Source organism: Mus caroli, unplaced genomic scaffold (genome assembly GCF_978045245.1).
Source record: "Mus caroli unplaced genomic scaffold, Mus_caroli_1 scaffold_7, whole genome shotgun sequence".
Classification (NCBI taxonomy): domain Eukaryota; kingdom Metazoa; phylum Chordata; class Mammalia; order Rodentia; family Muridae; genus Mus; species Mus caroli.
Genome location: NW_028227262.1, coordinates 18,588,490 through 18,608,247, shown reverse-complemented (window position 1 = coordinate 18,608,247; position 19,758 = coordinate 18,588,490). Strand labels below are relative to the sequence as shown.

Here is a 19,758-nt window from a genome sequence, read left to right as displayed (position 1 = left end):
ATGGACAAAGGACTCACAATTCTACTCCATAGATACTTGCTCTGCCATGATAATCACTGCTCTATTCACACACACACACACACACACACACACACACACACACACAATGTAATGCAAATGCCATAGATATCCTTGTTTATCTGCTTGAAATCCAAAGTGGCAAGCAGAGACTCAAGTACTAAATGTATTGCCATTTGCAAAAAGTAAAAGAGGGCCTTTCCCTTTTCCTCATTTATTTTGCGACCTCCTGTGATTTGAAAAAAAAAAAAAAAAGAGTGAGAATTCTGTTGTGGACAATATGAAGAATGCACTATGAACATCAACATTTTGACCAGAGGAGGATGTGTAATATTAAAGCTTCAACCTCCTCCCCATCCAGTGGGAACACTTAGAATTTTGCCCTGGAACAGAAGCTATGTTCCTTGTAAAACACGTGATTTTAATGCATAAAACACACACATATATGTACTCAGGAAACCTCATGTTTTTCTCTGCTCAACACACACACTCCTCAGAACTGTTCTCTTAGAATTTGTCAAAAGCAATCCAATTTATTTTTGTAACATATTTCTGTTGGCATTATCAATCAGGAACTGGAAGATATTAATGAAATCAGTCCACCATAAAATGGACACTTAATCCACTAAGGCAATAGTAATAGAGAGTTCTAATATATTTATTGATAATTGTGACAAGGATGGATTAGAGATTAAAATTACTCTTTAAAAACTTCAAAAACTAAGAACACAATAATCTTCAAAGAGACTAATACTCTGCCATACTAAACTATAAAGATTATGCAACATATGTGTATTGGCATAGATATTACTATTATTCTGTTTAAAAACTTTACATTTTAGAATACTTTTTCTTTAATGATTTTTAAATGAATTCTATAAAATTATTAATCAATAATGTCAGATAATTAATGCTAGGTGAAAGAGTTTTTCATATTTAATTTTTGAAATTAGTACTTAGCATAAATATAAGTTGAATTTATGGGTAAAATGTTTCCAAATACTATCAATATAGGGTTTCTTTATGAGAATTCTCTGATAATAGGGTTTCAACATTATTTAAATTCTAACAATAATTTTCTAATTTTAAATAATGTTTCCTTATGAATGTTGGGACAATAATGTCCTATTAAGTTAGCATCATGCATAAATCTATGTGCTCCAAGCTTTGAGGTTGTGCGAAAATATTTGCCATGTCCTATATATTTGTAATGCTTCTCTCCAGGATGCATGCTGGGTTGTGTTTGAAGGCATTGTTTCCATGTCAAGGATTTTTCATATTCTTTACATTAATAAGGTTGTCTCTAGTTTGTATTCTTAGGTGATACTGAAGATTTGAGGACAGGGAAAATATATTTCCCAAAGTCACTACACTTACAAGGCTGTTTTCCAGTATGGGTTCTTTGTTGAACGTGGAAAAGGGAGAACCAGGTAAAACATATGACACAAAGACCACATTTGTAAGGTTCATCTCTTGTGTGGATTCTCTACTGAACATAGAGTCTTGGAGAGTTAGTGAATGATATGCCACCTTCATTTCATTTGTAAGGTTTCTCTCCAGTATGGATTCTGTGGTGAGCTTAATGATCTGAGTGTTGTGTAAAGGATTTGCAGCATTCATTATATTCATAAGGTTTGTCCCCTGTACAGATCTTTGCTGAACTTTAAGCTCTGAGTTCTATGTAAATGATTTGCCACAATCAAAAAATTTGTAAGGTTTCTCTCCTGTATGCATACTGTAGGGAACGTAATGCTCTGTGTTCCATATACAAGATTTGCCACATTCATTACATTTTTAAGGTTTCTCTCCTATATGGATTCTGTAGTGAACTTTAAGCTCTGGGTTCTGTATAAAAGATTTCCCACATTCATTACATTTGAAAGGTTTCTCTCCTGTGTGGATTCTGTAGTGAGCTTGAAGTTTTGAGTTCTTTGTAAAAGATTTTCCACATTCATTACATTTGTAAGGTTTCTCTCCTGAATGGATTCTGTAGTGAACTTTAAGATCACAGTTCTGTGTGAAAGATTTTCCGCATTCATTACATTTGTAAGGTTTCTCTCCTGTGTGGATTCTGTAGTGAGCTTGAAGTTTTGAGTTCTTTGTAAAAGATTTTCCACATTCATTACATTTGTAAGGTTTCTCTCCTGTGTGGATTCTGTGGTGAACTTTAAGATCAGAGTTCTGTGTGAAAGATTTTCCACATTCATTACATTTGTAAGGTTTCTCTCCTGTGTGGATTCTGTAGTGAACTTGAAGTGTTGACGATTGTGTAAAAGATTTCTCACATTCATTACATTTGTAAGGTTTCTCCCCTGTATGGATTCTGTAGTGATTTTTAAGCACTTTGTTCTGTGTAAAACATTTGCCACATTCATTACATTTGTAAGGCTTTTCTCCAGTATGGATACTGTAGTGAACTTTAAGCACTGAGTTCTGTGTAAAAGATTTCCCACATTCATTACATTTGTAAGGCTTCTCTCCTGTGTGGATTCTGTAGTGAACTTTAAGATCTGAGTTCTGTGTGAAAGATTTTCCACATTCATTACATTTGTAAGGTTTCTCTCCTGTGTGGATTCTGTAGTGAACTTGAAGTTTTGAGGAGTGTGTAAAAGATTTCCCACATACATTACATTTGTAAGGTTTATCTCCTGAGTGGATTCTGTAGTGAACCTGAAGTTTTGAGTTCTTTTTAAAAGATTTTCCACATTCATTACATTTGTAAAGCTTTTTTCCTGTATGGTTTCTGTAGTGAACTTTAAACTCTGAGTTCTTTGTAAAAGATTTCCCACATTTGTTACATTTGTAAAGTTTCTCTCCTGAGTGGATTCTGTAGTGAACTTGAAATTTTGAGGACTGTGAAAATGATTTTCCACAGTTATTAGATTTATGAAGTCTTTCTCCTGTACAGTTTTCTTGGCAAACTTTATGACTTAAGGAACAGGTAAATAATTTTCCACATTCATTACCTTTGTAAAGTGTCTCTTGTGTAGAAGTTCTATAATAAGCTTGAAGACTTGAGGACTGGATAAATGATTTCCCATACTTATTACATTTATTTGATTTCTGAGCTCTCTCAAAGCTTAATGATTCATTTGAGGCATCCCTGTTTGTATCATATAGGTAATTCTTGGACTCTCCATTAATCCATGGTCCAGTGTACCAACTATGAATTGAAGAGTCACTTAAAATGGCATTCTTATTTTCATTTATACAAAGTTTCTCTGTGGTATGCTGTTGCGAAGAAGACTGGGAGGAGTGACTATAGATAGCCATTTTTCTATGCTTGCTATAATGATATTCTGGAATAAACCTGCTTCTCTGATTATCACTTGGATTTGTTTTACAAATAGAATCTTCTAATAAGTCATTACCTTGATGTAATATCTCTCTATATTGATTGCTTTGGTAGTACATTAGTAAAGGATTCTTGACAGAGTCTATATTAATATCAATTATTGTATTAAAGCTTTTAAAAATACCTCCCACATTATATCTTCCAAGATTCATTGCATTCATATATTCTTTTTTATGTTGTTCTACATCATATAACTTGTCACTGAGTAGGTTTTGTTGCGTGAAATGCCTTAAATTTTGAGAGAAGATGCCTTCACCTACATGATAGTCAGTGACGTTTTCTCTGCTCCACAGTCTCATTTGTTCAGAAAGCACTGATGCACTGTTTAATCTCATATTCTGTAATATATACATCAGGAAACACAATTTATTCTCCCAAATGTCACTTTGTAATGTTTGTGTATTTCCGTGTAAAATAGAGTTGTGTTTCAAATATTGTGAATTTTTTCCTAGAGATTCCTCCAATTGTGAAAATGAAAGTGACCCAGTCTGACTTCTTTCAAGGGAAGTTAGGGCTTCTTCATAAGTTTCAGAAATGAAAAAGACATGCTTTTCCAATTGATCTTTTACATAATCATATAGTTCATACTCTGTACTATCACAAAAATATTCCCAGAATTTGTTTCGATATAGATCTGAAAGACTACTACATCCAAATATTCGTGTTATTTTGTTCTGGAAGTAATCCTGCATATGTCGTGTGGGGAGTAGCTTCTTAGTATAATCACAAGACAGAGCTGAAAATATTAAAAACAAATAATTATATGACATTTTGGAGTTAGGTCAAAACAATAACATGTATAATGCATGAAACAGTACCAATGTGAGGATCATACAAATTCAGTTCAGAAGTGCAGCAATTTTCTTACAAATGAACAATTTTATAAACATTATTTATATCAGATGATATTTTATGAAATATGATAAATATTTTATAATATTATGAATGTCATAATTATTCACTAAATACTATAACAAGATAAAAAAATTGGTGGAATCCATTAATTAATAAAACTTCCCTCTGTGAAAATGAATCTTCAATATGGCAACAAATAATCTTTCCAATGACAAAATTATAAAAATGATGACCTACAATACTTCTTTTAGGACTGAATTCTAATGCAACATTGAACAATGGATGGAAAATCAGAGAGAATATTTATAAGAAAACAAGGAAAGATATATGATAAAATCTTAAATGCTCCAACATCCCATAAAGACATTTCCTCAGTGGTGTCGATAGAAGTTTTATTTGTAAAATACAAACTGTAAACAACTTAGATGGAAACCTCATCTGAAGAACAGATAAAGAAAATGTGGTAAATCTATACAATGGAATACACTTCAGATATGAAAAACAAAGACCTCATGAATTTTGCAGGCAAATGGATATAACTTGAGAATATCATTCTGTTTGAGATAACGCTGCCCCCAAACAATATGCATGATATATATATATATATATATATATATATATATATATATATATATCATTAATATGTACCATATTACACTCCTAAAACCAAAAGAGCCTTCAAATTAATAAATGCCCAACCTATGAAACCTGAATTTCACCTAGAAAGGAGAATTAAATGCCATAATATCTAGATCGAGAAAGGGAACTGGGAGAATCTGTGAGTTAGGGAGGGGAATGTGAGTTTCGGGATCAGTCATAAAGAAGAACATGTCAGAAGGACTAATGCTTATGACAATGAATCATAAATCAGATAGGGGACTAATATCCAATATATATAAAGAACTCAAGAAGGTAGACTCCAGAAAATCAAATAACCCCATTAAAAAATGGGGCTCAGAACTGAACAAAGAATTCTAACCTGAGGAATAAAGAATGGCTGAGAAGCACCTGAAAAAAAGTTCAACATCCTTAATCATCAGGGAAATGCAATTGAAAACAACCCTGAGATTCCACCTCACACCAGTCAGAATGGCTAAGATCAAAAATTCAGGTGACAGCAGATGCTGGCGAGGATGTGGAGAAAGTGGAACACTCCTCCATTGTTGGTGGGATTGCAAGCTTGTACAACCACTCTGGAAATCAATCTGGCGGTTCCTTAGAAAACTGGACATAGTACTACCGGAGGATCCAGCAATACCTATCCTGGGCATGTGTCCAGAAGATGTACCAACCGGTAAGAAGGACACACGATCCACTATGTTCTTAGCAGCCTTATTTATAATAGCCAGAAGCTGTAAAGAACCCAGATGCCCCTCAACAGAGGAATGGATACAGAAAATGTGGTACATTTACACAGTGGAGTACTACTCAGCTATTAAAAAGAATGAATTTATGAAATTCTTAGCCAAATTGATGGACCTGGAGGGCATCATCCTGAGTGAGGTAACACAATCACAAAGGAACTCACACAACATGTACTCACTGATAAGGGATATTAGCCCAAAACTTAGGATACCCAAGGTATAAGATACAATTTGCTAAACGCATGAAACTCAAGAAGAATGAAGACCAAAGTGTGGACACTGTGCCCCTTCTTAGAATTGGGAACGAAACATCCATGGAAGGAATTACAGAGACCAAGTTTGGAGCTGTGACGAAAGGATGGACCATCCTGAGACTGCCATACCCAGCGATCCACCCCATAATCAGCTTCCAAACGCTGACACCATTGCATACACTAGCAAGATTTTGCTGAAAGGACCCAGATATAGCTGTCTCTTGTGAGACTATGCAGGGGCCTAGCAAACACAGAAGTGGATGCTCACAGTCAGCTAGTGGATGGATCACAGGGCTTCCAAAGGAGGAGCTAGAGAAAATACCCAAGGAGCTAAAGGGATCTGCAACCCTATAGGTGGAACTACATTATGAACTAATCAGTACCCCAGAGCTCTTGACTCTAGCTGCATATGAATCAAAAGATGGCCTAGTCGGCCATCACTGGAAAGAGAGTCCCATGGGACACACAAACTTTATATGCCCCAGTACAGGGGAACACCAGGGCCAAAAAATTTGGTGGTTAGGGAAGTGCGGGGAGGGGAGGGTATATGGGACTTTTGGGATAGCATTGGAAATGTAATTGAGGAAAATACATAATAAAATATATTAAAAATTTAAAAAAGAAAGAAACACAAAAATTGGGCATGGAGCAGAAACTAAGGGGATATCCAACTAGTAACTGGATAAAATTGAGACCCTTCCCATATACAAGCACCAATCCATAACTTTATTAATGATACCCTGTTTTGCTTGCAGACAGGAGTTTGTTGTCCTCTGAGAGGCTTCGCGCAGCAATTGACTCAGACAGATACAGATATCCAAGGACAAACAATGGATGGTTCTTGGGGACTCATACGGAAGAATAGTTAGCAGTATTGTGGGTCCCAAAAGCGATAAAAATCTCCAAGGAAGAGCAACAGAGTCAAATAACTAGGACCTGTGGGTCTTTAAGAATTAGAACCACCAACCAAATATCATGCATGAACTGGACCAAGGCATATATGTAGCAGGTGTGCATCTTGACCTTCATGTGGGTCCTGGGAATTGGAATGTGGGCTATCTAAAAAGCTGTTATGTGTACATGGTATATGTTTGGCTATCTGGGCTACCTGGTCTGGACTCAGTGGGAGAAAAAGTACTTAGTCTGGTAGGGTATTGAAGTGTCATCTTGGAGTTGTACCCACAGGAACCCTACCTCTTCAAATAGAATTTGATAGGGGATGGAGGAAGGATTGCAGAAGGAGTGACCAGGAATGAAAAAGTAATTCACATATAAAGTGAATGAGAAAAAATAAATAAATTAAGAATAGGATATGATGCAAAATGTAAAAAAAAAAATATCAAGGAAAAATACATGTTAAAATTTTAAGTATACCAGAAAAAACATATCAGGCATATAAGAATAGAGGATTTCAAAATTTTGTCATATGTTAAGGAATATTCATTCAGACATGTATTCTTAAAAAATCTGACAGTTGTTAAACATGATAAAGGGCTGGATATGCAGAAAATCAATTTCCCTAACATATTACTATGTAAGACTTTATTTTAAATTAATATAAAATTCCTGACCTGACGTTTGATCAGTTTCACAATTTTCAAATTATAATTTAAGAATCCCAGATCTGCACTCCAGTCAAAGGGTCAAATCTCTGTCTACCTGCCTGGTGGGTATTTACATCCTGGTCAAACAGGTAAGATTACCAATCTTCTCCCTACTGGATTCTCTGGAAAACACATCTGACATGAGTTCTGCCCTATCTACTCTGTGCTGCACCTTCTAGTCAATATCACTTCCTGCAATTCTAGATATGTGTAGACATCAGGAAACAAAAGCTCTGACTGCCTTCCTAGAAGACAGCCAACACCTTGGACAACAAGAAGGATGAACCTATCTGTGACTACAGTCTCTGCCTGCAACTCTGGAAGGCTGCTACTACCCAGTGCAAACAGTGTCTACATGAATTCCTAGAGGCCTTGGACTACCAGGAACTACCAGCTCAACCTGAAAAGTCCCATAGCAAACAGGGACTAACAGGATTGGGAATACCAGGACCTCCAGATGGCCTAAGGACTAGGAAAGAATGTAATCAACAAAATTGAGGGCAATGTGGTACTACTATAACATAGCTATCCTAGAACTCTAAGCACTGTATATCCTCAAATTACTAATGTGCAAGAAAATAACCTTGAGTCTAACATGATGAAGATGATGTAGGACTTTTAAATAGTAATAAATAAAACATATTTACAGAGATTCACTTAAAGAAATAATAGAAAATATAATTAAACAAGTAGAAGCCCTTAAAAGGGAGCAAAATTAATACTAAGTAGCATAGGCCAATACATCCCAATAGATAAATAAAATTAATAAAAATGTTAAGATATGAAAAGGAAAATAGGAACAATGAAGAATCTGAGAGGATCTTAGAAAGATAAAATCTAGAAAAGTGTTCAGGACTTTTAGATATAAGCATCATCAACACACACATGAGATGGAAGAGAACATGTCAGGTATAGAACTTAGTTTAGAAACTCAAGTACAAAGGTTCAATCTTTTATCATCAAAGGGAGAGTATGGCAGCATCTAGAAATGCATGGCACAAGAAGAGCTGAGAGATCTCTATCTTTTTCTGCAGACCAACATGGGACAGTTGTTTTCCAGGCAGCAAGGAATAGTGTATTAAAGCTGATGCTCACAGTGACATACCCACACCCTAAAGGCCAAAACTCTTCTCCTCTTAGTACTACTCCTTATCCCAAGCAATACAATCCATCAGAGTGGGGAATAGATCTGAATGCAATGGTACAGGATACAACATATTGATCAGAACAGTGATTGCTAAGGCTCTAAGATCAATAATATTTCAATAGGATATCCAAAAGCTAAAAAGTGATTGCAAGGCAAACAATACCATCTAAGGATGAAGTGACAGACTATATACTGTGAAAAGAAACACATGACCCCAACATGTGTCAGGTGACTAATACACAAATATATAAAGAACTCAAGAAATTAGATAACAAGCCTCATGGCAGCAGCAGCTCCAGGTCACCTTAGGTGCGAACTTGGCTGAAGTTCGCACAGTCCCAGGAAGACTGTCCTCCCTATTTTAGGATCACTAGTGAGTGGAACAGAACATTTGTTCCAAACCAATCGTGATGGGCCTGTGATAGCAGGAGCAAAGGCACAGGAGTCGTGCCTGCCCAGCTGATTGGGTTCCTTCTGATTGCTCCTGGTACACCTTGGTTTTTAAACACACCAGTCAGACCCACCGTCCTCAGAGGAGACACTATTTCCAGGCACTGTAACAAGCACAAGTTCTTAGGATTCCAGGATCCCAGGATAACAGGAGCTTGGTTACACCAGGATTTCAGGGTCTCAGAGGAGGCTTGACTGCCAAAAACCCTGACACACCTAGAATCTCAGGTTCACAGGAGACCAGAATCACAGGATCGCAGAGAAACCTCAACACTGAGTATTCCTGAATCAACCAGAAATATAGGAAAGACCTGTCTATCCAATCAAAAATATTGAGGGCAGCAAGCACTTGAGATAATCAGATGGAAGATGGCAAGCATAAGAACAGAAGCGACAGGAGCCAAGGTTACTTGGCACCATCAGAAACAAATTCTCCCACCATAGCAAGTACCGGATACACCATCACACCAAAAAAGCAAGACATGGATATAAAGTCACTACTCAAGATGATGATGGAGGACTTTAAGAAGCAAATACAGGAAAACACAGGTAAACAGCTAGAAATACCTTAAAGTGTTAGAGGAAAACAGTATGAAACATGTGAAAAATTGAACAGAATCATCCAGGATCTAAAAATGGAAGTAGAAACAATAAATAAGTCACAAAGGGAGACAACTCTGGAGATAGAAAACCTACGAAAGAAATCAGGAAAATAGATGAGAGCATCAGCAACAGAATACAAGAGATGAAAGAGAGACTATCAGGTCCAGAATATTCCATAGAAAACATGGACACAACAATCAAAGAAAATGCAAAATGCAAAAAGATCATAACTCAAAACATCCAGGAAAACCAGGACACAATGAGAAGACCAAAACAAATGATAATAGGTATAGATGAGAATGAAGATATTCAATTTAAAAAAGCCAGCAAAAATCTTCAACAAAATTATAGAAAAAACTTCCCTAACCTAAAGAAAGAGTTGGCCATGAACATAAAACAAGACTACAGAACTCCAAATAGAATGGAACAGAAAAGAAATTCTTCCTGACACATACTAATCAGAACAACAAATGCACTAAATAAGAATAGAATACTAAAAGCAGAAAGGCAAAAAAGTCAAGTAACTTGTAAATGCAGACCTATCAGAATTAAACAAGACTACTCACAAGAGAATATGAAAGCTAGAAGATCCTGGACAGATGTTATCCAGACTCTAAGAGAACACAAAGGCAGCCCAGGCTACTCCACCCACCAATATTCACAGTTACCATAGATGGAGAAACCAAAGTATTCCATTACAAAACCAAATTCACATAATGTCTTTCCACAAATCTAGCCCTTCAAACGATAATAAAGGGAAACCTCCAACACAAGGATGGAAATGACACCCTAGAAAAAACAAAAAAGTAACCCTTCAACAAACCTAAAAGAAGATAACCACAAGAACACAATACGGAGCTCTTGACTCTAGCTGTATATGTATCAAAAGATGGCCTAGTCGGCCATCAATGGAAAGAGAGGCCCATTGGACATGCAAACTTTATATGCCCCAGTACAGGGGAAAGCCAGGGCCAAAAAAATGGGAATGGGTGGGTAGGGAAGTAGGGGGGAGAGTATGGGGGACTTTTGGGATAGCATTGGAAATGTAATTGAGGAAAAGATGTAATAAAAAAAAAATACAATCCCAAATCTAACAACAAAAATTAGAGGAAGTAACAATTACTTTTCATTAATATCTCTTAACATCAATGGACTCAATTCCAAAATACAAACAAATCGACTAAGAGACTGGCTGCATAAACAGGACCCAAGGTTTTGCTGCATGCAAGAAACTTACCTCAGGGAAAAAGACATACACACTACCTCAGAGTAAAAGGCTGGAAAATAATTTTCCAAGCAAAAGGCCCGAATAAAAAAGCCGGAGTAGCCATTCTAATATTGAATACAATTGACTTCCAACCCAACATTATCAAAAAAGTAAGGAAGTGGCATTTCATACTCATCGAAGATAAAATCTTCCAAGATGAACTCTCAATTCTGAATATCTATGCTCCAAATGCAAGGCCATCCACATTCATTAAAGAAACTTTAGTAAAGCTTAAAGTACACGTTACAATGCACACAGCAATAGTGGGAGAGTTGAACACCCCACTCTCAAAAATGGACAGATCCTGGAAACAGAAACTAAACAGAGGCACAGTGAAACTAAAAGAAGTTATAAAACAACTGGATTTAACAGATATCTACTGAACATTTTACCCTAAAAGAAAAGGATATACCTTATTTTTAGCACCTCATCTTACCTTTTCCAAAATTGACCATATAACCAGTCACAAAAAAGGTCTCAACAGATACAAAAAAAAATATTGAAATTATCCCATGCATTGCATCAGATCACCATGAACTAAGGCTGTTCTTCAATAAAAACATGAATAACAGAAATCCAACGTTGATCTGGAAGTTGAACATCACTCTACTCAATGATAATTTGGTCAAGGAAGAAATAAAGAAAGAAATTAAAGACTTTTTAGAGTTTAATGAAAATGAACCCACAACATACCCAAACTTATGGGACACAATGAAAGCAGTTCTAAGAGGAAAACTCATAGCTCTGAGGGCCTCCTAGAGAAACTATAGAGAGTACACACTAGCAGCTTGACAGCACCACTAAAAGCTCTAGAAAAAAAGGAAGCATATTCACCCAAGAAGAGGGGACAGCAGGAAATAATCAAACTCACAGCTGAAATCAATCAAGTGGAAACAGACAGAACTACACAAAGAATCAACCAAACCACAAGATATTTTTTGAGAAAGTCAACAAGATAGATAAACCCTTAGCAAACTTAACTAGAGGGCACAGGGAAAGTATCCTAATTAACAAAATCAGAATTAAAAAGGGGGACATAACAACAGAACCTGAGGAAATCAGAAGCACCATCAGATCTTACTACAAAAGGCTGTACAAAAAGGCTCAACAAAACTGGAAAACCTGGATGAAATGGAGAGTTTTCCTAGACAAATACCAGGTATCAAAGTTAAAAACGCATCATATTAGTTATCTAAACAGCCCCATATCCCCTAAAAATAGAAGCAGTCATTAATAGTCTCCCAACCAAATAATAATAATAATAATAATAATAATAAGCACAGGACCAGATGGATTTAGTACACAGTTCTCAAACCTTCAAAGAAGACATAATTCCAATACTTTTCAAACTATTTCACAAAATAGAAATAAAAGGTACTCTACTTAACTCATTCTATGAAGCAACAGCTACTCTGATACCTGAACCACACAAACCCCCTCCCCCCAAAAAATAAGAGAACTTCAGAAAAATTACTGTTATAAATATAGATGCAAAAATACTCAATAAAATTCTCACAAACCAAATCACAGAACACATCAAAATGATCATCCTTCATGATCAAGTAGGCTTCATGCCAGGGATGCAGGGATAGTTTACTATAAGGAAATGCCTCAATGTAATCCACTATATAAACAAACTCAAAGAACAAAAATATGATCATCTCGATAGGCGCTGAGAAAGGATTTGACAAAATCCAACACCCATTCATGAAAAATGTCTTGGAAAGATCATGAACTGAAGGCCCATACGTAAATAGAATATAATCGATATACAGCAAACCAGTAGCTGACATCAAAGCAAATGGAGAGAAGCTTGAAGGAATCCCACTAAAATCATGGACTAGACAAGGCTGCCCACTTTCTCTCTTTTCAATGTAGTACTTGAAGTCCTAGCCAGACGAGAAATTAGACAACAAAAGGAGAGTCAAGTGGATACAAATTAGAAAGGAAGAAGTCACAATATCAGTATTTGCAGATGATATGATAGTATATATAAGTGACCCTAAAAATTCCACCAGAGAACCCCTAAACCTGATAAACAGCTTCAGTGCAGTAGCTCGACATAAAATTAACCCAAACTAATCAATGGCCTTTCTCTGCACAAAATATAAACAGGCTGAGAAAGAAATTAGGGAAACAACAACCTTCAAAATAGTCACAAATAATATAAAATATATTGCTGTGATTCTAAATAAGGAAGTGAAAGATCCATATGATAAGAACTTCAAGACGCTTTCGAAATAAATCAAAGATCTCAGAAGATGGAAAAATGTCCAATGCTCATGGATTGGCAGGATTAAGATAGTAAAAATGGCTATCTTGCTGAAAGCATCTACAGATTCAATGCAATCCCCATCAAAATTCCAACTCAAACCTTCAATGAATTAGAAAGAGCAATTTGCAAATTCATCTCGAATAACAAAAAACCTAGGATAGCAAAAACTCTTCTCAATGATAAAAGAAGCTCTGGTGGAATCACCATGTCTTACCTAGGGCTCTACTACAGAGCAATTGAGATGAAAATTGCATGATACTGGTATGATACAGGTAGGCAAATGGAATACAATTGGAGACCCAGAAATGAACCCACACACCTATGGTTCATGCCTATTTCATTACATTCGTAGTTTGTCAGTTACTGCAACACTATAAGAAGACAAACAAATTATTACTCTCACCAAGATAAAGAATTTTTGAGGTCCAATGCAGATCTTACTGGAATATATATTCATTCGTGGTTATAATGTTCCAAATGGTTTGGAGTGACCTACCAATTTTAAAGTGGCAGCATTATGACTTTGTTACTTAAAACCCATATGGGATACTACTTATGAGTCCAAGAACATGAGATCAAACGGGACCTGGTCTCTACAATAAAACCTTTATTAAATTCTTATTTATTAAACCTTTATTAAAATTCTTTATTTTTATCAAGATTTTTAATTAATTACATTTCAAATGTTATCCTCCTTCCCAGGTATGCTTCCACAAACACCCTATTCCATCTTCTATCTTCCCCCTTCACTTTACCTCTATGAGGGTTCTACTCTACCCACTCACCCACCTAAAGCACACCACCTTAGCATCCCTCTATGTTCTAGTATCAAGCCTCCACAAGAACAAGGGCCTCCCTCCCATTGATGCCTGGTAAAATTATCCTCTTCTACATACTTATCTGGAGCCATGACTCTCTATATTTATACACTTTTGTTGATGATTTTTCCCCTAGGTGGTCTGGAAGATCCAGGTAGTTGATATTGCTCTTCATATATGGTTTATTCCTTTTCAGCTCCTATATTCCTTCTGCTAGCTCATCCATTTGGGTCCACAGGTCAGTGTGTATCTGTATCTGTGTTTGTCAAATGCTTGTAGAACCTCTCAGGGAACAGCCACACCAGGCTTCAGTTAGCAAGCACTTCCCAGCATTATGAATAGTGTTGTGGACTGGTGTATGCAGACTGGATAGATACATATGTAGGTTGGTCGCTGGATGGCTTTTCCTTAGGTCTCTGTACTAATTTTTATCCCTGTCTTTCCTTTGGACATAAAATTTCTGAGTTAAAACTTTTATATATGTGGGTAGCCTCATCCCTCAAGTTGAGGCTGTGCCTATCTACTGGAAATAGTCTCTGCTGGTTATATGCTCACTTTCTTCAATATTTTGGCTACACTCGTTTGTGTCCTGGAAACCTCTACATTCCCTGGAATCTGGGACTTCTAGTGGCTACCACCAGTTCCTCTTTATTTATTGCTACATGTTTCTATGCAACATACTGAAACTCTGAATTTCTCTCCTCTTTCTTTCAATACCTTAACTTGCTCCCCTCTTCCCCTCCCAAGTTCCTCCTTCCCTCTACCTCCTATGATAATTTTGTCTCACATTCTTTGTAGGATTGAAGCATTTATATTTTGGTTTTACTTCTTCTAAATCTCCATATAGTTTGTGGCTGACATTGTAGGTATTGTGAGTTTGGGGGCTAATATCCAATTATCATTGGGTATATAACATGAGTGTTCTTTTGTTTCTAAGTCATATTACTCAGGATGATACTTTCTCGTTACATCTATTTGCCTGTGAATTTCACGAAGTCCTTTTATTACTGGACTAGAACAGTTTTATTAAAAAGTACCACTTTTTCTGTATTCTTTATTATGTTGAAAGATATCTAGGTTATTTCCATTTTCTGATTATTACAAATTAGGCTGCCATAAATATATTTGAGCATATTAGCTTTTTATATGCTGTAGGAACTTTTGGGTATATACCTAGTAGGGTAATAGCTTGGTCTTTAAGTAGAACTATTTCTAGTTCTCTGAGGAACTGTCAAGTTGATTTCCATAGTAGTTTTAAGTGGTTGCAGTCCCATCAGCAAAGAGAAGTGTTCTGCTTTCTCCACATCCTTGACAGCATCTTCTACTTCATGAGTTTTGGATCTTGGCCATTATGATTGGTCTGAGGGTTGGTAAAGATCTTTTCTTAATAAGTGGGTTGCTGTTTTATCCTATTTATAATGTCCTTTGCCTAAGTTTTTCAATATTATGAAGTTCTGCCAATTGTTGACTTTAGAGCATGAGCCTGTGTTGTTCTGTTCAGGAAATTTCCGCTTCTACCAAAGTGTTCAAGGTTCTCTCCCAGTTCCTCTTCTATTAGATTCATCCAATCTGATTTTATATGGAGGTCCTTGATCCACTAAGAATGGATCAATTTTTATTCTTCTACATGTCAACTACAAATGGTAACAGCACCATTTGCTGAAAATGCTGCCTTTTTTCCACTGAATGGGTTTGTCTTCTCTGTCAAATATCATATAAATTCTCTGTCCAAGTCAATTGAACATAGGTGTGGGGTTTCATTTATGTGTCTTCAATTCAATTCCATTCATCTAACTGCCTGAACCAACTCCATGCAATTTTTAATCACTAGTATTCTGAACTACAGCTTGAGGTCAGAGAAAGTGACTCCCACAGAAGATATTTATAAATAGTAATGGATTTTTCATGGGCTAGAGAGATGGGTCAATGCTTGAGAGCACTGACAGATCTCCCAAACGTCCTGAGTGCAATTCTTAGCAATCACATGGTGGCACACAGCCATCTGTAATTGGAAAAGATGCCCTCTTCTGGTGTGTATGAAGACAGCAACACAGTGTTCAAATACATTAAAAAAATGAATGGATAAATAAATAAATGTTTTAAAAAACAATGGATTCAGCTATCCTGAATTATTTGATAGTATATATAACTGACTCCCAAATTTCCACCAGAGTACTCCTACATCAGAGAAACAAATTCAGCACAGTGGCTGGATATAAAACTAGCTCAAACTAATGAGTAGCCTTCTCCTGATTAAAGGATAAAAGTCCTGCAAAAGAAAGTAGGGACATGTACCCTTTAAAAACTGCCAGAAATAATATAAAATATGTTGATGTGACCCAAACAAAGTAAGTGAAATATCTGTATGATAAGCTGAAGTGTCTGAAGAAAGAAATCTAAGATGACCTCAGATGATGGACAGATCTCCTATGCTCATTGGCAGAATTAACCTAGTAACAATGGCCATCTTACCAAAAGTAATCTACAGTTCCAATGCAATCTCCATGAAATTTCCATGTCAATACTTCAGAGATAGAGGAAGTCTCAAATTCATCAAAAATTTACTTTTAGTACTACAAATAAAATTGGCAACAATATCACTCTTAAAGTTATACCTTTTTACACTAGATATGTACATCACTAAGAATTCAATGGAGAAACTTAATATGTATATCAAAAATGTATAGAAAGGGAAAGACTTCAGAGCATGTAGTCTTATATCATTCATTTTTTGGTTGTTTGTTTTGTTTTTTGTTTTTGTTTTTGATTTTTTTTTTATCATAACCTCCTATCAAGTATCAGGAACCTAAGCAGAAGATGACACAGAAGGATTTTTAAGACCAGATTTAGTGAATGATGCTAAATAAAATGCATGTTTTTAGATGCAACCAGTACAATGTCCACATAAACTCAATGAGAATATAACAGCATTCACAAGACCAAAACAAGGACTACAATACCCTAGCTTTAAGAAGGAGAAAGAGTTAGAATGTGTCACCCAAAGGAAGAAACTATATAAAGTTCACAAATTCTTAGAGAGGGAAAATAAGTTTTATACTATGTAAGGACAAATGTTCGATTCAGAAAAATTTGCTAGAACAAATCTGACTGCATGATTAAATAATTTTTTTGGTTTCTAATTTTTTTTCATCTGAGAGAAAGAGAAAGAGAGAGAGACAGAAAATGAGATGAAAAATAGAGGCAGAAAAAGAGACAAAAAGACAGAAAACTCAGAGAAATCATGATATTGAGATTTTTTAGAGAGTGGAGATGGTCTGCAAGAAGCTGAAAAAGAAATATATGAGAAAAATATACTCTATAAAACAACTAAAAATGGAATAAATCAATAAATTACTCAAATATAAATGATCATTACTGACCATTCACATATAACAGAAAAAATAACAGTAATTAGAGCATAAAATAATCTGTTACTTTGTAAAATCATTACAACATAGTATATTTCAAAACATGAGTACTCAGGTAAAAGGAGGCAGAGAACGTATAATATCCATGATTATAAAGTTTCTTTTATTCATTATTCTGAAAGAAATTCTTAGGAACAATTTCTATCGCAGAGCTTTTCTAGCCATAAGTCAGGTCTAGATTACTCCTGGTTTTACATTCATGACATATAATTTCACTTCAAATTACCTGTTTTTTTCCCTTCCATATCTTCTCTATCAGCAATCCATGTTTCTTTGTTTTCTCCAAGACAGAAGATTACCTCTGACTTTGAAACAGCAACACCTGTATATTCAAATGAGCACAAAAATATGCCATTGAATATACTCATATACAAGCACGGAATTATGATATTTAAGTGACATGGAGAGAATAAAAGATGAATGAATGACATTTTATTTTCACTTCTTTACATAGTGTTTTAGAGTCTACACACTGAAGCCTTTTTAAATTCTGAATTTCATTGTTCATTTACATCATTCAAAAAAGCCAACTTTGGGAGTCAACGTACATTCATATATAAAAACTACATGCTGCCTTTTCAAAAAGGGTATAATATTTACTGATCAGCATTTTAAGAGTAAAATCAAAATAAAGGTAAATAGCATATTAACTATAAATCAGAAAGTATTAAATACATATAAAGCAAAAGAGAATAACTAATTAACGGATCTCAGACCCAAATAATAGTAGGAATTTTAGATATCTCTAAATGAAGTAGAAATTATGCAGTAAAAATATTCTTACCCACAGAAACCAGGTTATTGTAATTCTCCAACATGACATCTCTGTACAAAGCTCTCTGAGCATAATCCAGACATTCCCACTCCTCCTTAGAGAACACTATAGCCACATCCATGAAAGTCAACAGACCCTGAAATTAAAATTAACAGTATCCTCTTTTTTAACAATTGGTCAAGGGAATGCTAATTAAATATAGAACTTTTTGCGACCAATAACTAACATGCATATTTTAAAATGATTTCTGAGAAAAGAAAGTTGTCACTTCTCTGAACAGTTCCAATACTCAAGAAAAATTCATGATGATATTTGTTACCATTTTGAGGACACATTGCATAATCTAATGATCTAATGGTGATCACCAAAGCCAGCAGGAAACAGAGATATTTACAACAAGATTGTTGTGATTAAATTTCTACAAAGAATATACTGGACAACATAAGGAGAAAACTTGTACTGCTGCAAATGTCACCCATTTTCTACAAGAATACTGCCATGAACTCAAATTGTGCTTCAAGGTTTTGTTGGAAATTTTCATTCATTTCTGTTTTTCAATATTTTTGGATTACATGGTATGATTTTCCCACTTTATGGCTATATGACCTGGATGGCAGAAGTTTCAGAAATTCAAGGTGTAGGCTTAGTGTACAAAGAAATTTTCAACATTATACTTCTGGAGTATCAATAAAGATAAAATCATAGATGGGTCAGCATGACATGAAGAAACCTATTAAATGGTTGTAGCAAAAGGAAGGTAGAGAGCTCTTGCAAAAAGCCCTGAGATGAAAGATTCAATAAACATGCACCAATCTTTACAGACAATGACTCAAGTGAGACACAGTAGAAATCAAGTATATACATTCATCTTAGTCTCATGTAAACTCAGTTTTGTGATTAGAAATGTTTATGTATTTTCACATTATGTTTTCATTTATGCAAATCATATTGAAAAAGTGAAGGAGACTGGTAAAAGGGAAAATCTATTTTTTGCTCACCAGTGACATAACATTTAAGGAAGTAATACTGAGCATCATATGAAAAAATAATTCTGTAAATTAGAGCTAGAATAGGGAAGGTTTGAAAGTTCTGAAAATGAAATATTTCTTTAAGAACAGTCAATTTTTCCAAAACCCATGCATACATTTACCTTAGAAGATGACATCTTTCCTTTCTCATTCAGAAGTGAATGTCTCACAAAGGTTTACATTAAAACTTCGCCTTCCGGAAACCATCTGCATGTAGAAGGAATGACTCTCCCTTTTTCTAGAAAAAATGAAGAATTGAAAGCAGGAATCAATACTTGCCACAACCCATGCCTTGTGCCAGAGGATATATGAAGGAAAGAGGAGCTTCTACAGGCCGAAGAAACAAGATTTTCGTAAGAATTTCCATATATTTGCCTGAGATGACGTATCAAAACAGAATTGACACATATTTTTTCGATAATGGCGTGAAACTTAGAAGTATCACCAGCTGGAGAGATTTCTCATACTGGTAAGCAAGACACATTCCAGGAGTGAAGAAAATCAAGGCAATAAATGT

At 35.5% G+C, this 19,758-nt stretch overlaps 1 pseudogene; it reads right to left on the bottom strand.

Moving 5' to 3' along the window:
• Positions 1–1,321: 1,321 nt before the first annotated feature.
• On the bottom strand, positions 1,322–19,378 carry LOC147003786 (uncharacterized; annotated as a pseudogene).
• Positions 19,379–19,758: the final 380 nt, after the last annotated feature.